We start from the raw sequence: 18,642 nt of genomic DNA, 5'->3' as shown, positions 1-18,642 counted from the left end.
TAGGTGTGGGTACTTATCTATTTAGGTGACAAGATATAGGTCAACTTTACTTTTCTGGGTAAAAAGGTCTTAATATAGAAATGCTAACTTTGCCTTAGCTTAACATACAGGATATGGCCTGTAGGTCTCTTGCATTACAGCCAAACTTATTTTTAATATAAATCTATAAACCTATACATCAAATACTAAAACTATAAGAAAAGATATATATATATATATATATATATATATGCGCGCGAGTAAGCAAGTTAGTCCTATAGGCTACACCAGCTGGCCATTTTTCATGAGGACTATTCCAGTAGGCATGCTCTAAAGCAGCTGCACAGATCAGCCCTGTAGGCAACACAGGCAGGGGAGCACCTGGTTTGTGAATCCTGCTGGAGCACAGGTGTGAACTAGGGTCCAGGCATCAAGTTTTAAGTGAGCTTGTGCATGACCAGCAGTAGTAATTTAGGCACCTTCTGGGTTAGGCAGCAGCTAAACAGGGGGGTTTAGTATCTAAATTTTGGCACCTGAAATGTCAGTTAGGCACCTACATGAATCCCTTAATGGATCTAGTTTCTGCATTCTCCCTCATTATCCTCATGTATCCTTACACACACCTGTTTTACCATTCCAGGCACTGATCTATTCTCCTTTTTGCCTCCATAAACTCACCCTGCATACCACCAATCATTCCTCAGACACTGCAGAAATTCACTCCCATTTCTTGTGCTAACAATCCTAGATGGCAAGTATAGCTATAGAGTGGTACTTACAAACACCACAGGAGCACTAGCCTCAGCTCTTGCAAGGGAGCATCTATCACTATACATTTACCATCTATTACCAAGAGGACAGTCAGAGGGCTAGAAAGACAGTAAAGTCAGTTGAAAAATCTATTGCTTTTGCAATTACATTAGATACAGCTTTAATATAAAATTCCTTTGTGATAAATCACCATGCTTAACAAGTGTTCAAAGTACATAGTGAATGAAAGCATTTTAAAATCCTACCAAGAATTATGATAATCAGACAGAAAATCCAGTGCAGTTAGCACAAATATTTCTAGTAAAAGTGGACATTTTGAAGACATCAGGAATAATAGACTAGTCTGATAACTCACCATCAAATGAGCCATTATAAGGCAAACACAAATGATATCTGAGGAGGAGGGATAGCTCAGTGCTTTGAGCATTGGCCTGCTTAAACCCAGGGTTGTTAGTTCAATCCTCAAGGGGGCCATTTAGGGATCTGGGGCAAAAATTGGGAATTGGTCCTGCTCTGAGCAGGGGGTTGGACTAGATGACCTCCTGAGGTCCCTTCCAACCCTGATATTATATGATTCTATGAATGGCATCCTGGATTTTTTTTAAGACTTCTGATTTTGCCACTCTCCTGCTGACATTTGAAAAGCCTTAAGCTGCTCAGTGGTGACTGGAAGAATTCTTTCTTAAGACAGGTGTTTATTCTTCAATTGTTGTTTATTTCAGAGTCATATGATTAAAAAGTTCATCTGCAAGCCCGGGGCTTTATTTCAGCCTCGCTTATATCCCCTGGGAAACCATTTAGAAATGAATAGATCTAGAGTAGGCTTTCACCATTAAAAATTCAGAAAAACCTGCAAGATGAAATAATCTACTTTGCACACTATGGTATTTCAGGAATCATTGTTGTAGCTGTATTGTTTGTAAATATGAAAAACAGACTGAATTCCTGCAGCTCAGTCAACACCTTTCGACATCTACAGATTTAATCATTTTGGTCCAACCAGGAAAGGGCTCTATTTTCAGATATATGCTCACAGCATAATGAAATCCCATGCTCCAACTCTCTCTAGAGTTCTCTTGGTCCGCAGGACTTCTACCTTGGCTCCTGTCAGACCTTGCAACACCTGCAATAATATTGGCTGAGGCTCTGTTGAACCTTACAAATCTGAGGAAGCATTGCCTCAGGCCTTGCATGACTTTCCAACGGTAGAGGTTTACTTCCTTTCTGTACTGCAACCTTAACTAGAAACAATCATTAATCCTGTTTCCAGGAAAAGGTGTACTTCATTAGATTCAAATGACTGTTCCCCACTCACTGTTGCTACATGCAGTGATTTCTAATAGCTTAAATTGCAAAGCAAAGAGGCAGGTGCATTAACCAGTGAAGGCGATCATGAATTAGTAGAAAAATAGTTATATGGCCTAGGAAAGTGCAATGTGATACCTCTTCTGTGCAGAAATAGAAAACTGTATAACTCAGAAAAATGCATAGATTAGACCAATGATGCTGTTTATTTAGTTCTTACTATGTATTAAACTCTGACCAGATACAGGATTGATTTTTTAAAGTGATGTGTACCTCAGAGTCCATTAATTTCTACATGCTTTCACAGATGATAAAGTGATGGAGAACACTTAAATCAGCACCCAGGTGAACTAAATATGTGAAGGAAATATGCTTTTCAGTGGGTTTCTCCTCCAGATGCATATACATATTTCAGTTTGTGTTATCTTGCAGAAAAAAATATGGTTGATCCTTATCATACAGAATACAAGGCAATACATCTGTTGGTAACTATATTGGCATTAATGGCAGAAAGGCATTAAATGCCCAATCCAATGCCCATTGTGGTCCTAGTCCTAAACCCGTTAGGAATACTGTGTACTCACTGGAATTAGAGCATGATTTCTACCCCTCTTTGTTTTTTGGTTTCCAGTGAGATTCCAAAATGAACATCATGGAAAATGCTTGAACATTTGTGATCAGCATACATGTGTCTAATCTGCCTGATGTGATTTCCAGCTTCCTGAAATCTCTGGTTATCACAATGGTTACCTTTATTACTACATAAGCATTATCTCCCAAGTCCAAAAACCTACTGGCAACAACAAGTCACACAAACAAAGTCACAAAATAGCTGGGGGCACTGAGCCTTTTTCTAAGTTTGGTGACTACCCCTACACAGCTATTGAACTATTGTATATTTATTGTCACCTTTCTTCTGCAAATATGGCTTCCTCTGGGTAGCATTAATTTATACCAACAGCTTACACTTGTACAGTTTTCCTGACTTCAGTATATGCAGACATTTCTCAGACTGTACCCATTTTTGCAAACATACCCCTTCCTCCTTTCAGTCACTTTTCAGTAGTTTCTGCTCCCTGACACTATAAAGCTACTTAACATGGACTTTACATTGCTTCAGACTTTCCTCTATATACACTTTTAGGTGCCATACAGACATAGTGGGTCTTATTCCTACTGCTCTGTGTGGGTATTTACATCTGTGGAAAGTTAATGCAAAATTAGAATGCTTTACTTACACTACTGCTTTATATCCACTTCCCAACAATTCACAAGACTACACAAAGGGCACGGCAGGGAAAAATTAGGCCCTATGAGCAGTTATCTTGCTAATATATCTCCACCAGTTATCTTGCTAATATATCTCCTTCCTGCTCCTTGCAGTGTGGTGGAGAATCAAGCCCATTGACTAGAAAGACCAGCCAATGAGCAGTTTTGGAGCAGGTGTTCTAGTATCAGTTTATAATTGGCAATTAGAACTAATTGAAAACCAGCAACACACAAAACAAAGCGATTTTTTTCCAGAACTAAAAAATAAATAAATAACCATTTCTACTGGCAATCTTGATTAGGGTGTGCTCCCCTCCCTGAGAATCTGGATAAACCTACTAAACACCAAGTGATATTTCATCCCTTGGTGCGAATGCTAGACAACTCTTCAAAAGCTGAATTGGTTGTCAGTCTTGTCATTGCCCTTTCTCCCCACATGTACAGTTAGATAAAAGGCTTATTCTGCACAAAAAAAGTAATAAATACAGGACAGGATAGTTGAGGTACTGAGTATTTTGGTACATGTCTGATTGGTAAAAGCCTATGAGGCAACATGGCAATTTAGAGAGAAAACTGAGGTTAATTAGATGAAGATTAAGGATATGTGCTCAATGTCTGTAGAAAAGTATGCTGACATAAAAAAAGTAAAGAGTATGGAAAGAAAAGAGACACCACTGATTTTTGAGAAAAGCTGCTGAAAGAATAAAAATAGAGATGTCACGTAAGAAAGGTAGAAATGAAGGAGAGTTGACCCATGCATTGCTTATGGTAATGCAAAGAAACCATGTAACTTGTGAGAAAAAGGTATGTATAATGTTCCTATAATACTATTGTGCCAAAAGTTACATCATTAAAGACAACAACATCAGCAGTGCAGTCATTGTGTCTGCTCACTTGAACACAGAGAATTATATCTATAGAGTAATTTGTATCTTTGTACTCACTGGAGCATATGGTACTGTAACTCTTAAGCTATTTAAATATGCTGCTACTGAGTGTCAGTTGACAGATTCATTGTTGGTGATTTTAAAGAACCACCACTGCACTGCAGCAAATGTTTAAAATTTAGATTTTTGTAAAAAATCTATAATCTCTACTGCACTGATATTTCTACATATTTCCCCCATTCTTCCTGCCACCATATCCCAAAATATTTTTTGTAAAAAATATTTTTCTATATACAAACCGATGATTCCTCCTGGCTGATTCATTTAGTGATGTCAGACGTCGCTATTTGAAGTATTACAGTTATTTCCATAGTGATGAACTTTGGTGCCACAAACATAATGAATCAGGCATAAAGGGGAGAATGACTAAAAAGATTTGATGTGGATGCATCATAGGGGATAACTGATTATCGTTGTAGCAGATGGTCAGTTCTAAGGAGTGGATGGAAAAGTTTCACTTACTACATCAAAGGTGGGATTAAAAAAAGTAAAAATCAGTGCTCATCTAACTCTGCCCCAGCTGCAATCAATTTACACTGATTTCAGAAGGAGCACATATAAGCCATTGCTGAACAATATTGAAAATCCCACCCAAAGTCATCACTGTGATATCTTTGCATGGGCTTCTAGAAATATTTCTACCATTACTATAGTATGAGAGCACCACCCAGTCCTTAGTGCATTTATGCTCACAACGCCCCTGTGTAGTACTATTATCTGCATTTTATTAATGCAGAATTGAGGCAAAGATGCATGATGGCCCAGATCCTCAAAGGTATTTAGGTGCCTCATTCCCAGTGGGAGTTAGGTACTTAAAGGTCTTTTAATCTGGTTCAAGTCCCTATGCTAATGATTAGTTAATTATTTATACAAAATGATACAGCTCCAATAGGAGAGACTAAGGCCACCCTACCCCAGAATACCCAATAATCCCATGATTATGGCACTGAGATGGGGTCCTAGGTTCAATTCCCTGTTAAAATTAGGCTGAGAAGGAATTTTAATCTCAGTTTCCCTCCATTCTAGATGAGTACCCTAATCTCTCTCTCACACACAAAATTCCTCACCTGCTCATTCTCAGCTATCCTTTGTGTGGTATAGGCATCCTCTGAGTTTTCCTGCCAGATTGGATTGTGCTAGTGAGATACATGGAGAGTGCCTGGTTCCAGAATCCTGCTACAAATTTCCCCGTATTGTGAGAATTGGAAAAGTAGAGAAAGACACATGACATATGCCAATTATACAGTTTGATGCATTTCTGGAAGGTGCTAAGAGGTCATCCTCCCCTTGAAGTGAGTGTAGCATAAGAGTCTTACTGGAATGGAACCAGATAGAATAGAATACAAGAGAACTGTCTGAATGTGTCACAAACTTACCACCACCCCTGATACAGAGGATTTTTCAGCTGCTCTCTGTGTGCTGAAAACACTGTTCAGCACTGGGCACTGTCCAGCATCTGTGGTGCTGATCTATCACCTATCAGCTATGGAGCTGGTCTATCACCACTAGCTGAAGCAGGGAAAGATCAAGATTTGGGTTTATGTAAATTAGTGAAATTGCAGTGGTGACAGTGAAACACAATACTAAATTGTATATAAATATGTAATTTGTTTGGCTTTAAATAGTTACTAAAGATAGTTTTAAGTGGTCATAGTGAGGGAAAACAAAATGGCGGATACAAGGAATCAGAGCTGTGAAAACCAAACTGGTGGCTTTAGGATGATCTAGCCAATGGCAAGCAGGCAAACTAGGATGAAACAAAGATCACTTCAACACCTGAAGGGAGTGGTCAGTCAGGTAGAACACCAGTCTTCAGACAGGTCCATCTCTACAGGCACAGGTCTTCAAATAGGTTCACATTCTAGAGGACTTGAAATTGATTGGTGGATGCAAATCATATGATGTGAAACAGCCAACCAGAATAGGTCAAGATCTACGTATAAGATGGAGAGCTGACAGGCTTTAGTCCGTCCATCAGCATGAGTAGATGGTGCCTGTGTGTGTGAAAGAAGCGGCAGAAGAAAGAAAATCAAGACTGAGGAAAATCATCTAAAAGAGCTGAAAAATAAAAAAAAATCAGAAGAAGGCAGAGTAGTGAGGGTGGAGAGGCAACATCAGGACAGAGCAGAAGGACCATAACAGAGGAAGTGAAGACATCAGAGAAAGTAAGGATGATGATTTTCCAACTGAAGCATGTATGTGTTTGACTAAGTTAATAAAGCTGGATGTCTGTGTATTGTGCATTCATTGTTTATTATTGTGACCGGGTGGGGAGACCCCATCCAGTGTGGGGTGAGTTCACCCCATCCTCAAGATGACCTCTGTCTCCAGGCCATGAGACCTAAGGGCAAGAGTCCATAGAGAGGCCCTGATCCACAGGGCTTTAAGGCCCAATTGCCAGTGTCTATGGAATCGCCTTGTGCCGCAGGGCAGTAGGGTCATGGAACTCACATCTGGGGGGTAGCCCTTCTCTACTGGGCAGTAAGACCTAGCAGCCAGAGTCCATAGGGGTACCCTGGGGTTTGCAAGGCAGTAAAGCCTGATGGCCAAACTCAATAGAGATACCCTGGGTCTACAGGGCATTAAGGTCTAGTAGCCAGAGTCATTAATGATACTCTGGGTTTGCTGGCAGATCTAGTGGCCAGAGTCAATGGAGATACCCCTCCAGGCATGGCTGTATGGCCTAGCAGCTGGAGCCAATAGTGTCACCTTCCAGGAGGGACTCTATGGCCTGGTGGTCAGAGTCAATAGAGTAGCCCTCTGGGCAGGGCTGTATGGCATAGCGGCCAGAGTCACTAAAGTTGCCCTCCAGTCAGGACTGGATGGTCAAGCGGCCACTTGGCAGGGGAGATGTGGGCTGCCACCCATTGGTGAGCGTGGTAGCCAGATAGGGGGATCCAGGCCCTCCCTGCTCCACTGGGTCCCAGCCCAGGGCCCTTGCAGTGGCAAGTGTTTTCACCACCTGGTCTGCGGGGATCCATCTGCAATACACTGACCAGCTGTGGGACAATGATTTGTCCCCCTTGGGCTACTTCCGACTTTGTCACTCCAGTCAGTGATCTGTGACTCTTCAGGGTCTCCGGGTTCTTTGTCTGCTGCAACTCCCTGAAGCTACGACCTCCCTGGGGTGTCCAGAGGTAGCTGGGCATCTGTTTGGGTCTCGGCACTTCTGGCTTCCAGGGCTCCAGTGGTTCCTGGGCAGGAGCCAGGAAGGAGCATTCTTCCTCTCCAGTGGTCAGCCCAGACTGAGCCAGGCTGCTCCCTCTTATATTGTTGCTACACCTGGAGTATACCTGGTAGGGACATGCGGGCATGTTTTCCTCTGCCCACAGTGAGGAATTAACCCTTCCTCATCCAGTGCGGGGTGAATTCACCCCATCACAATTATATTTTAAGGTTTTAAAAAGCCTTGCTGTCAGCATTCTGCATGTGACTGCATGTGGCATGTAACCACTTAAAACTGTTTAATTGTATAATATCATATGCGCTACTAGATTTTGTTTGTATTCTAATATATCCCTGTTATGTTAAAAGGTTTATGGGTTGTTGTTTTTTTTGGTATTGTATTAAGGAATATTTTGTGTTAAATAAAAGTTATTTTGTTTTGAAGAAATTACTGCCTGAGTGTTAATCTTTGAGCGGAAGGCTGTATCTGTGTCCTCCCAAGGGTTAACAGAACTAGTCTGTTCTAGGGAGTCCTCTGATGGTCAGAAACAAACTCCCTGGTAAAACCTGGGCAATTCCTCTTGGGTGGGCCACCTCCTGTTATGTCGTGAAATGACCAAACTGATAAATGGGGTGTTAGGATAGGAAGGCCATTGTGGGTTGCCTTAGGTCTGAATTTTGGGGTAACACCCCAGAAGGGTGGTTTCAGAGCAACACCTAGTAATGGTGTAATGTCCCAGGTCTTGAACGCAGGCCTAGGAGTCCCCAGCCAGCTCCCTGCAGCCAGCAACTGCATCCTATCCTGTACCCAGAACCTACTGAAACCTGCTGGGCCAAGGAGCTAGTAGGACTATAGCCTCTGCCAAGGCACCACCCATGTGAGTCCTGTTTGGAGGATCACTCAGCTCCACTGATTGGTCCAACCATGCTATTTAAGCCAGAAGGAGGCACAGGAAGTTTGTGTGAGCAGCAAGGTGATTTCCTGTTGTGGCTACATTGGATCCTGCTTGTTCTTGCACCCAACTCTTTTCCTGTTCCATTCCTGCCTCTCCCCCCCCCCCGCCTTTGCTCCTGTTCCCACTGTGCTCCTGCTCTGTGCTTGATCCTTGTTTCTCCTACAGTTCATGCCCTTACACATCATCTCCAATCAGCAATTACCAGTCCCGGCTCTGGCCTTGAACGTCTGACCCTGACTATGGCTTGACACTGGCATTTGGTATCTGACCTCAGCTTTGAATCCTGGTTCTGACTTGGGCTTGACCCCCTAGCTCTGGAAATTGGCAGCTGACTCTGGTCCTGACCATTGGCTTCTTTCCCCAACCTGGGGGCCTGCTCTGCTCAGTAGACCTGATGTCTTTGCTCTGACAACTAGGCCAGACTGCCTACATCCCAGAAGCTGGAAGAAGTGGGCTTAATTTTTTTATCAAAGTGAAAATTCAACAAAAAAGAGGGGGAAGGAAACATCTCATCACACTTCCATTTTCTGACTGATGTGGTGTAATTGTTTGCATGAACTCCCCCCAACCCCCACTTCCAAAGCCCTTTCATAAGACGGCACACTAACTAGAAATGGTTGTGGATTTCCCATGGAATGTTTTTCTAACAGAAAAATGGAGTTTCCACAGAATCAAAACTTTCTATGGAAAAAATTTAAATTTGCCAAAATATTTTAATTTTACCTTGGGGGAAAATCAAATTAAAATATTTTGTTTTAGGTCAGTTCAACACAAATCAGAACATTTCATTGTAATGAATTGACCTAAAATGTTTTGTTCTGAATCAATTAAACAACAACCCTGAACTATACTTCCCGAACACATTGCTTTATGGCCCCATTGTCTCCTGTGGGCTGAATTCCCTAGAGGACTGCATCTCCACAATGCAGGGCAGCAGACGCAGCTGACTGAGCTGCATGTATTACAATGATCAGTCAGCTGAGCAGATTGCACTGTAGGAAATATTGTCCTCCAGAGAGCCGGCCCCATAGGAGACAATGGAGGCCCAAAGAACAACTCCCATAAGGCAAGATAAATACAGTTTAATGCTGGTCTTACTTGAAAGGGAGCCTTTCAGGTCAATTCAACAAACAAAATTAAACATTTGAATTTCACGAATGTCCAAGTGTTTCATTTTGATCAAAAATGTCAATACGAAATTTTCAGCATTTCCAAATTGAATATTTTTTGAATGTTTGTTGCATGAAAAATGTTAACTTATCTAATTTTACGTAAAAACGAATGTAATATCCTGAAGGATGGAAATTCCAAATTGTATTTTCCTCTAATATTAATGCATATATTTATGGGGGGGATTCAGGTATTATGAAGATCCACAGCTCCTGAGCCCAGGCCCACCAGCTGCTGCTGCAACACCACTTGACAACTCTACTAGTGACTAGAGAATAGGGATCCCAAAGGCCTTAGACTCCACTCAAAGTACTGCCCACAAGGACCTGAATGGGTGAGCTGTATAGTGCCTGATTGGGCTAGGTACGCTATTTAAGCCAGAAAGAGACACAATGATGTTTGTGCAATATGATGGATTTTGGCTTGTTGCTGTTACATACCTCGCCATCTGACTTCTGGCCTTGTCCCCCATTCCTGTATTTGACCCGGATCTGTTCACAGATCCTGGCTTCAGCCTTGTTCTGGTCCCTGAACTCTGCCACTCTCATTTCTGGCTGCTCCAGCTCCATAGAATTCATCTCTGATCATTAAAATACAGGATTAGGCTTTTAGAGCATAAACGAGGTCCTGCATTGTGTATAGAAACACTAACTTCTTAAAATTTAGTCTAAATCAAAATAAGTTAGAAATAATTCTAGATATTATGCTTGACCTAAGTCTGCTTGTCACTTTCTGTGGATCCATAATCACTTTCTTATTTTAAAAATATTCTGCTTCTCTGTTGCTGTGCAAAAATACATATAAACAACAGGTTTGAAACAGGCTGTACAGGATAAAGTGAAATTGACTATTCACAAAGTGCTGTCAAATGTACTAGGCAGACAACCTGAACAAAAAGTATATATATACTCTCTCTCTCTCTCTCTCTCTCTCTCTCTCTCTCTAGATATATATATATATATATCTAGAGAGAGAGAGAGAGAGAGAGAGAGAGAGAGTATATATACCCTAATCTCATTTTCAGTTATAGTAATCTTAGGTTTTACTTATAACAATAGTAGGTTAAACTTTTTTGGAGAGAAATGCAAATTGTAAGATCACTGTGTCTCTTTAAATAGACTAGTGAGTAGGTGGACAAGATATTGTGTAGGGAGAGAAGCAGAATGAAGTAATCATTTTCAATCAGCTCAAGCTCAGTGAAATTCTGTATTCACTTTCACCAGTGAAAATCTATTTGATTACAGGGATATAAATGAGGGCAAAATAAAACCAGATGAGTTGAAAGTAGTTTTATGATGGAATTTTCAAAGGGCTCAAGGTTTGCATGTTTAACTTTGTTTCCAGAAAAAATCAGTGGGAACAGACCTGGGCCAGCTTTTGGCACTTCTGAAAGTTGCAACCTGAGACTGGATGTATTTCAGTACTGCTTTATCCTTTTGATATTGGAGAGCACTCACAGTGGAAAACTTCTAAAAACTAAAAAAGTCAAAATCCACTGGTTTCCTACATAAAGACAGCTACTTGAACACATTACCATAAAATCCAAGATTACACTAAAGGTAAACTATTAAAACAATATTTTCTACCCACCCAGTTGGGTTCAAATCTATGCAGAATCACCTGCTAAGCTAGTTACATATTTTGATAACTGGAGAGAGTGGAAAAATAATTTCACTCCTATGATTTTCACTCTTACTGCTCTTTACCAAGTCCTATAGATTATTATTCCACAAAGACAGTAGAGACTGCAGTATAGAGCACTGTATTCATCCCAGCAGCCTTACTAATCCTTGAAGCTCTTCTTATTCCACTAACATTAGGTGTAACAACTTCTTCGTCTGTCACCTTGATTGTATGTAATTCCTTTTCTAACATCTTTGAAGTAAGATGTTGTCATAGTCCGGTGAGCTCCTCCTCCTTTACTATAAAAGTACATCTTGCCTTATGCCAGTCCATAGGATGACCCTGGTACTCCTCCTGATCCTGAGGGATAACTGACACTTTAGTAGCAACATCTATGACTTTCTCCTCTTCTCTCAGAAGAAGAAAAACAATGACATGGTTCATCCATAGATGAACCATCCTCTTCTCCAGGAACAAACCCTTAACATCCTCATCGATGCTTGCCCAAGGCCATTCACCACATCCTCCCTATCCAGAAAGGCCCTCCTTGGTCACTGACATTCTGCTTTTCATGGTCAAATTGTGCAAACTAGACCGATAATTCTGTGGATTGTTCACTGTGGTCTGTCACTGATAGAAATATCATATGGGGAAAACAAAATTAGTTTAGCAGTGCTTATACTGGGTCTGTATCCTTCCTTTTTCCAAAGGGTTGTTTTTGGAAGGCATAGACCCCTTTTTTACTTTCTTTTCTGTTGATTACCCAGTTTAAAACCTGATCCACTCTGGGATCAGACTGCCATTGACTTCAATGAGAACCGGCCCGGCCCTTATTACATATGCATATAGTAATAGGACATTGCTTCATGTTACCGACATAGCAGGAACACAGAGGTATTCCACAGTCTCCTAAAACACAAGTTGTTTCAGTGATCTGACTACACCTTTTTACAAGTAGGGCCAAGTGAGCATGTGTGTGTGTGACAACAAATCAGTGCTGTATATAATTACTTCAGGGATAAAATAAAACTAGTACTGTATATTAAAAAAATAGACTGGATGAATATAACTGTTTGAGGTAGGACAGTTATTATAGAAAGTGTCCCCCAAAACTCTGGCCAGAGCTCTAACACTCAGACAGTTGACAGAGACAAAAAGCACTGGTCTGCTACACATGATTAATAGCAGGCTGATTGATTAGTGATAAATAAACATAAAATGGAAACCAATATATTCAATCCATATGCTTGATATATATATATATATATATTGGTGTGTGCTCTACTGCCATACATAAGGTGGGAGACCAGCAGTAGCTCCTGAAGTCCCCTGACCAAATCCTGCCACAGAGACAATTAAATAATTCAATCAAGTAATCTTCCCACAACATTTGCAACTAGGTCAATTAGTATATACACCCATGCACTTACTTGCCGTGAATGGGACAAGAGAAAATAGAATGCAGTATCTGTTAGGCTTATAACTTTCTGACGAGCTTTTTTTTTTTTTAATCTGGGCCTTTGTATGTAGCTATAAATACAAAATCTTTCTTTCCTTATGCAAAAGACAACCAGGAAAAGATATAAAGTGTCCTAGGAATGCCTGGGGAATCTTATCTTTTGTTATGCATCTCCTCAAAATGTTCCCTTATACTCTCCCTTATACTCTCCCATTTATACCCAGGATTTCCTGAGGAAATCAAGGTCAGCTTGTCCAATCAGTGAACAGAAACCATGTGATGCAATTTTAGGTGACCAATCATATTGTCTGACATTGACCCCAAGCAGAAGGCCAGCACAAGAGCTATTCACAACTTTAATACAACTTAAGCACTGATAATAGTCGTTAAGCAGGATCTAAGTGATGCAACTGCCTTGCATAGTCCCCCTTGCATAGAGATGAATTTTTCCATTGTATGAATAGTTTATAACCAATACTTACACCAAACAGTTTGTGAGCAATTCCTGGCTGTAAAATATTTGTACAAAAAAATGAACAAAGATGAATAACAAAAAAATTCATAAAGATCATGACCTGTTCATGGATAATTCACGAATAGCAAAAGGTCTAAGTGCACTGAATACATTATTAATTGTAAATTGTTCACCCAAATCTACACGCAGGCCTTTTGACATATTGTACTATCAGCATCTTTAATTCCAGTGTTATTTGAGCTATGTACTTTCCTTTCAATTCTATTAATCATACAATTTTTTTTTAAGTTTATCTTTAAACCAATGGTAACTTAAATTATACAGCATTAAACTGTACTACATATTACCCACATCACAACACAGCTTCTCTGGGGCTCTGGTGAAGTAGTTGAAATAATATAAAAATGTTAACTTTAATGAGTATTACATTCTATACTAGTGGATAGTCAAGTGCAGTGAATTTCCATCAGGAGTGTTATAACATCACTACAAGGATTCTTTTTAAATAACCAATGAAACTCATAAACAGAAATAAAGAATGCATCCAAAATGGCATTTCTATAAGACTCCATAAAGTTCCAATGACCAATCTGAATTATATCTATCAATATTAACATTATATTCAAGTCTGAAACATCCTTTAATCATACAATTCTTCAGTGTACCAGTTCTGGAAGAGGGAAGGGTTTTCAATGAAGGATTATAAATAAATTAAATAGAGAAAAATACTTGATGGCTTTTCCTAGTCTTATACTCCTAGCAGTCAATAGTTTAAACAGTTTAAATAGTTAAATATTCAGCAATACTACATAAAGCAAATTAGTCTTCTGTTTATTAATCCAAAATTTTAATCCATCCTTCCATGTCGAGAAAAGTTTAAAGAGATGGCATATTTAATCAGTTGTTCAATAGCTGGATAAGTTCAAAGAAGATAAAGCTTGTAGAGGCTTTTCTGAGAACTCAGAAACAAAATGGAGATATTTCTAAAATGAATGCATTATTGTAGATCAGATGAAGGAATTGCTCTCACTTAAATACCATTTTTCTGATCTTTTGCAGAGACAAATTTGAAAGGATTCCCCACCGGAAAATAAAAAGGCTTTGGATGTTCATGGGATAGCTGGGTTTTGGCATTCAGTGTATGGCTGGGTAACTGTGTTAGCTACGTAATAGTCTAGTGATAAGTTTCCAAAATTATTAGGATCAAATTTCAGGCCCCTTTTGTGCAATCAAATCTATAACTTACTTTAAGGTCTGTGCTGTAATCACAGACCATCACAGCGCAACTTGATTGGCTTATATACAGCAGCCAAGCACCTGGAGAGAAGGGGGAGAACTATGTACTCTATTCACAATAGCATCATGTAGCATTCCCTATACAGAAAGAACTTCAATGTAAAAAGTGCAAAGAATAACAATAAGTGCAAGGAGACATTTAGAAATAACAATTTTATCCTATCTTGTTATTTGATATTTAGAATGTGAAACTATCAGGTGCAAGTAGAACTGCACATAACAGAAATATGTACAGCCCTTCCATTGATCTCTAGAAGCTGTTCTGTCCTCACAATACAGTGACAGGAAACTATATTTATTTCTAGCTTATGTTAAGAAGAATAGCCTCTCACAAATATACAACATTACATTTGTATAGGAAGACATTGACAGCTTTTACTGTCATTGTCAATCAGAAACCTCCTCCCTTCCTTACTTTAACTTGCCTAGCAATATTGACACTACAAATCTGAATAATCTGTTTTTTTTAACAAGTTATAATCATTTCATGTATTTTATACAAAAACAAAACAAAACAAAACAAAATCTTGTGGTTCACCACATGCAATTGCATGGTGCATTTGGCCTATTGAGTGGTTTTATAAAACCCATATCTTTGTTTTTTCCACCTGCTGCCATTGTAAAGAGCAGTAACAGTTTTGGAAATGTGGGTTGAATAGAATTATGTACTGAGACAGTAATTGCAACATTGGACCAGAACCTTGGCCTCTATTTACACTGTTCCAGTGGTGCTAGGGGGCTATTGAAGCTCAGGATTCTCCTGGCATGGGGAAATCTCAAATGGCAAAATTCTCTACTTACCTTTTACGTACAGGTCTTGCACTTTGGCCAGACCTAAGAATCAGGCCCATTGTGTCCGCTCAAATCTGCAACCTGGTAATTATTCAAAGGCATGCAAGAAAGTGTAACAAAGTGTGAGTGTGGGGAAAAAGGTGCTTTGTTCCACCTCTCAGTATGCAAATTATGCAAATTTATGCTGTCATAAATATAAAGGGAAGGGTAAACCCCTTTGAAATGTCTCCTGGTCAGGGGAAAGCTCCTCTCACCTGTAAAGGGTTAAGAAGCTAAGGGTAACCTCGCTGGCACCTGACCAAAATGACCAATGAGGAGACAAGATACTTTCAAAAGCTGGGAGGAGGGAGAGAAACAAAGGGTCTGTGTGTCGGTCTATATTCTGTCTTGGCCGGGGATAGACCAGGAATGGAGTTTTAGAACTTTTAGTAAGTAATCTAGCTAGGTATGTGTTAGATTATGATTTCTTTAAATGGCTGAGAAAAGAATTGTGCTGAATAGAATAACTATTTCTGTCTGTGTATCTTTTTTGTAACTTAAGGTTTTGCCTAGAGGGGTTCTCTATGTTTTTGAATCTAATTACCCTGTAAGGTATCTACCATCCTGATTTTACAGGGGGGATTTCTTTATTTCTATTTACTTCTATTTTTATTAAACGTCTTCTTGTAAGAAAACTGAATGCTTTTTCATTGTTCTCAGATCCAAGGGTTTGGGTCTGTGGTCACCTATGCAAATTGGTGAGGCTTTTTATCCAACATTTCCCAGGAAAGGGGGGGTGCAAGTGTTGGGAGGATTTTTCATTGTTCTTAAGATCCAAGGGTCTGGGTCTGTAGTCACCTAGGCAAATTGGTGAGGCTTTTTGCCAAACCTTGTCCAGGAAGTGGGGTGCAAGGTTTTGGGAAGTACTTTGGGGGGAAAGACGCGTCCAAACAGCTCTTCCCCAGTAACCAGTATTAGTTTGGTGGTGGTAGCGGCCAATCCAAGGACGACGGGTGGAATATTTTGTACCTTGGGGAAGTTTTGACCTAAGCTGGTAAAGATAAGCTTAGGAGGTTTTTCATGCAGGTCCCCACATCTGTACCCTAGAGTTCAGAGTGGGGGAGGAACCTTGACATATGCTCACACTGATTTACCAATGTGCATCTTGCTGTGGTTACTGCTTATCACACTAATTATAATTGTCTCTCTGCTGCCTTATGTTCCCTTAATTAGTTATTGTATCCGTCTATTGTCTCTAATTTTATGCTTAGACTGTAAAGGTCAGATTTGCAAAGGTAATCTGAAAATCCCACTAGGTGCCTATTTGACTCTTTAGGCACCTAAATATATTTGAAAATCTGTCCCTACATTCTTGGGGGAAGAGACTGCCTTTTTGTTATGTATGTATACAGCCCCTAGCACGACAGAGCCCTGAACCCTGACTGGGGCTTGTAGGTGCTACCGCAACACAAATAATCCACAGAGAATATAATTAATAATAAACGACATCATTTTTTTATGTTACCTCTGACTATGTGCCTAGATTTCCATTCTGATTTTAGAATTGTATAACATGGTGTTCAATAAGGACTTGTAACTGTGTGTCACTACCTAGTTCCTGATGATCAAGGGGTTAAACCTTAGTTTTACCCTCACCTTGCCCAGACAGTCAGGCATGGATATGAGAGTGGCTGGCTACCTTTGGGATTGGTAAACTCCATTTTGGGGAACTTGGGTGAACCTTAAGTTGTGTGTATGTGTGTGTGGGGGGGTCATATTTGCTCTCTGATTATTACATTATATTTTCCTGTAGAAACCATGTGCCCTGGAAGAAGAAACTTTATTCATTACAACTCTTTTCTCCTTTAAAATCATTCCACCACTTTGTAACTCCTCATTAATTAAATTTGAATGAAATCATTAAAAATCTAGTTAAAAGAGATGGGAAAAGTGAACCAGGAAAAAGAGACTTATGAAAGGGGGAAGAGAGAATAAAGGAAGAGTGAAAGAAAATGTCATGAAAGTAGGAATGTATTAGAAGCACAGAAGAGGGCAAGAAAAAAAACACAGTTTTGTACAACTCAATTGAGCCTATTGCTCAGGATTCTGGCAAGTTTCCAAAATGCCTGTGCTGGAAAGGTTGTGCATCAGTGAAATATGAGGTTCGCTAACTAGGCAAAGCAACAGTTTATCAGCTATTCTGTTTAAAGAACTAATACCCCACAATAGTTGCCTGAAATAAGTGTTGAATATTTTCATTCATTAAATACAGCAAAAAAAAATGGAACACTTAGAAAGAAACAGCCGGTGTCCTGTGAAAATTAGGCATTTGAACATTTACATTTTCAGGATCCAGTCCTTTCATTCCAGAACAAGACATTTGTCCTTGATCTCTACAGACTTAGCAGACATTTGGAAGTCCCTGTTGTATCATTTTTTTTTTTTTTTTTTGGAGTCTGCTCGTCTGTTTGATTACTCTTATAGCCAGGTGTGAGGCAGTGAAGCATGGAAAGCTGCCTTCTACTTCACCTTCTGGGCCTTTTGTTTTGTGCCTGAAAGGTTTTAAATGAGATTTGTATTCCTCTTAGTCACATGGTTTATTTTCCAAACCATTCTGTGCATTTAAAAGGGTAACGAGTAAGCTGCCAAAAGGATCATGTTAAATGAAATTCCGCGCTGAAGGTGCGCTGGTGATGCCAGCTGGCTACTGAGGTCTACTGCTGTGCAAGCCATTTACAAGGCTTCTCGGCATCTCACAATTGCTAATTCCTGAAAATGTTTGTTGCCCTAGGGTTTTTTTTCATCTACACATTCCACATCCTTTAGTTATACACATGTAGAAAAACAGACAGATTCAGTGGGAAGTAGGTTTAGAAATATATTTACCAAAAAATGAACCGGCTGGCTTGCTAAAAATAATGCTTTGTTCATCCTTACTTTTTTATCCATATATTGTAACAAAAGAAAAATTGTTGATGGTTGTTTGGGATTTTTGTCCTTTTTTTTCCTTCTTTATTCTAGGATGTATTTTTCTCTTTTCTTTCATTGTTTTAGGCCCTGAATTCTCTCTGAATTCTTTTGCACCATTTCCCAGAGTGACATTTCTGTATGGGGATGGCCTGTGGAAGTGTTCTGTTTTTTTTTAACTGTGGCTCTTCTTACAGTGTAGCTCTGGCCCCTGGCACTTCTCATAATTACATGTAGTGTCAAAAGAAGGTCCTGTGGTTAGGACACTATCCTAGAACTTGGAGACTTGGGTTCAAGTGACTGTTCTGCCACAGATTCCCTGTAGGACCTTAAGGAATTCACTCAGGACCAGATTTCCAAGGACATTTAGATGTACATATGTGCCTAGTAGCATTTTCAAGGGTGCCTATTCAGGTGAGGTGTCTAACTCCCCTTGTTAGCTAAAGTGCTTTTGAAAATCTCATAAAGCACTTAATTGTATCTATAGGT

This window comes from Caretta caretta, chromosome 1 (assembly GCF_965140235.1).
Source record: "Caretta caretta isolate rCarCar2 chromosome 1, rCarCar1.hap1, whole genome shotgun sequence".
Taxonomy (NCBI): Eukaryota; Metazoa; Chordata; order Testudines; family Cheloniidae; genus Caretta; species Caretta caretta.
The sequence above is the reverse complement of the archived record's forward strand: the minus strand, read 5'-3'. Positions refer to the sequence as shown.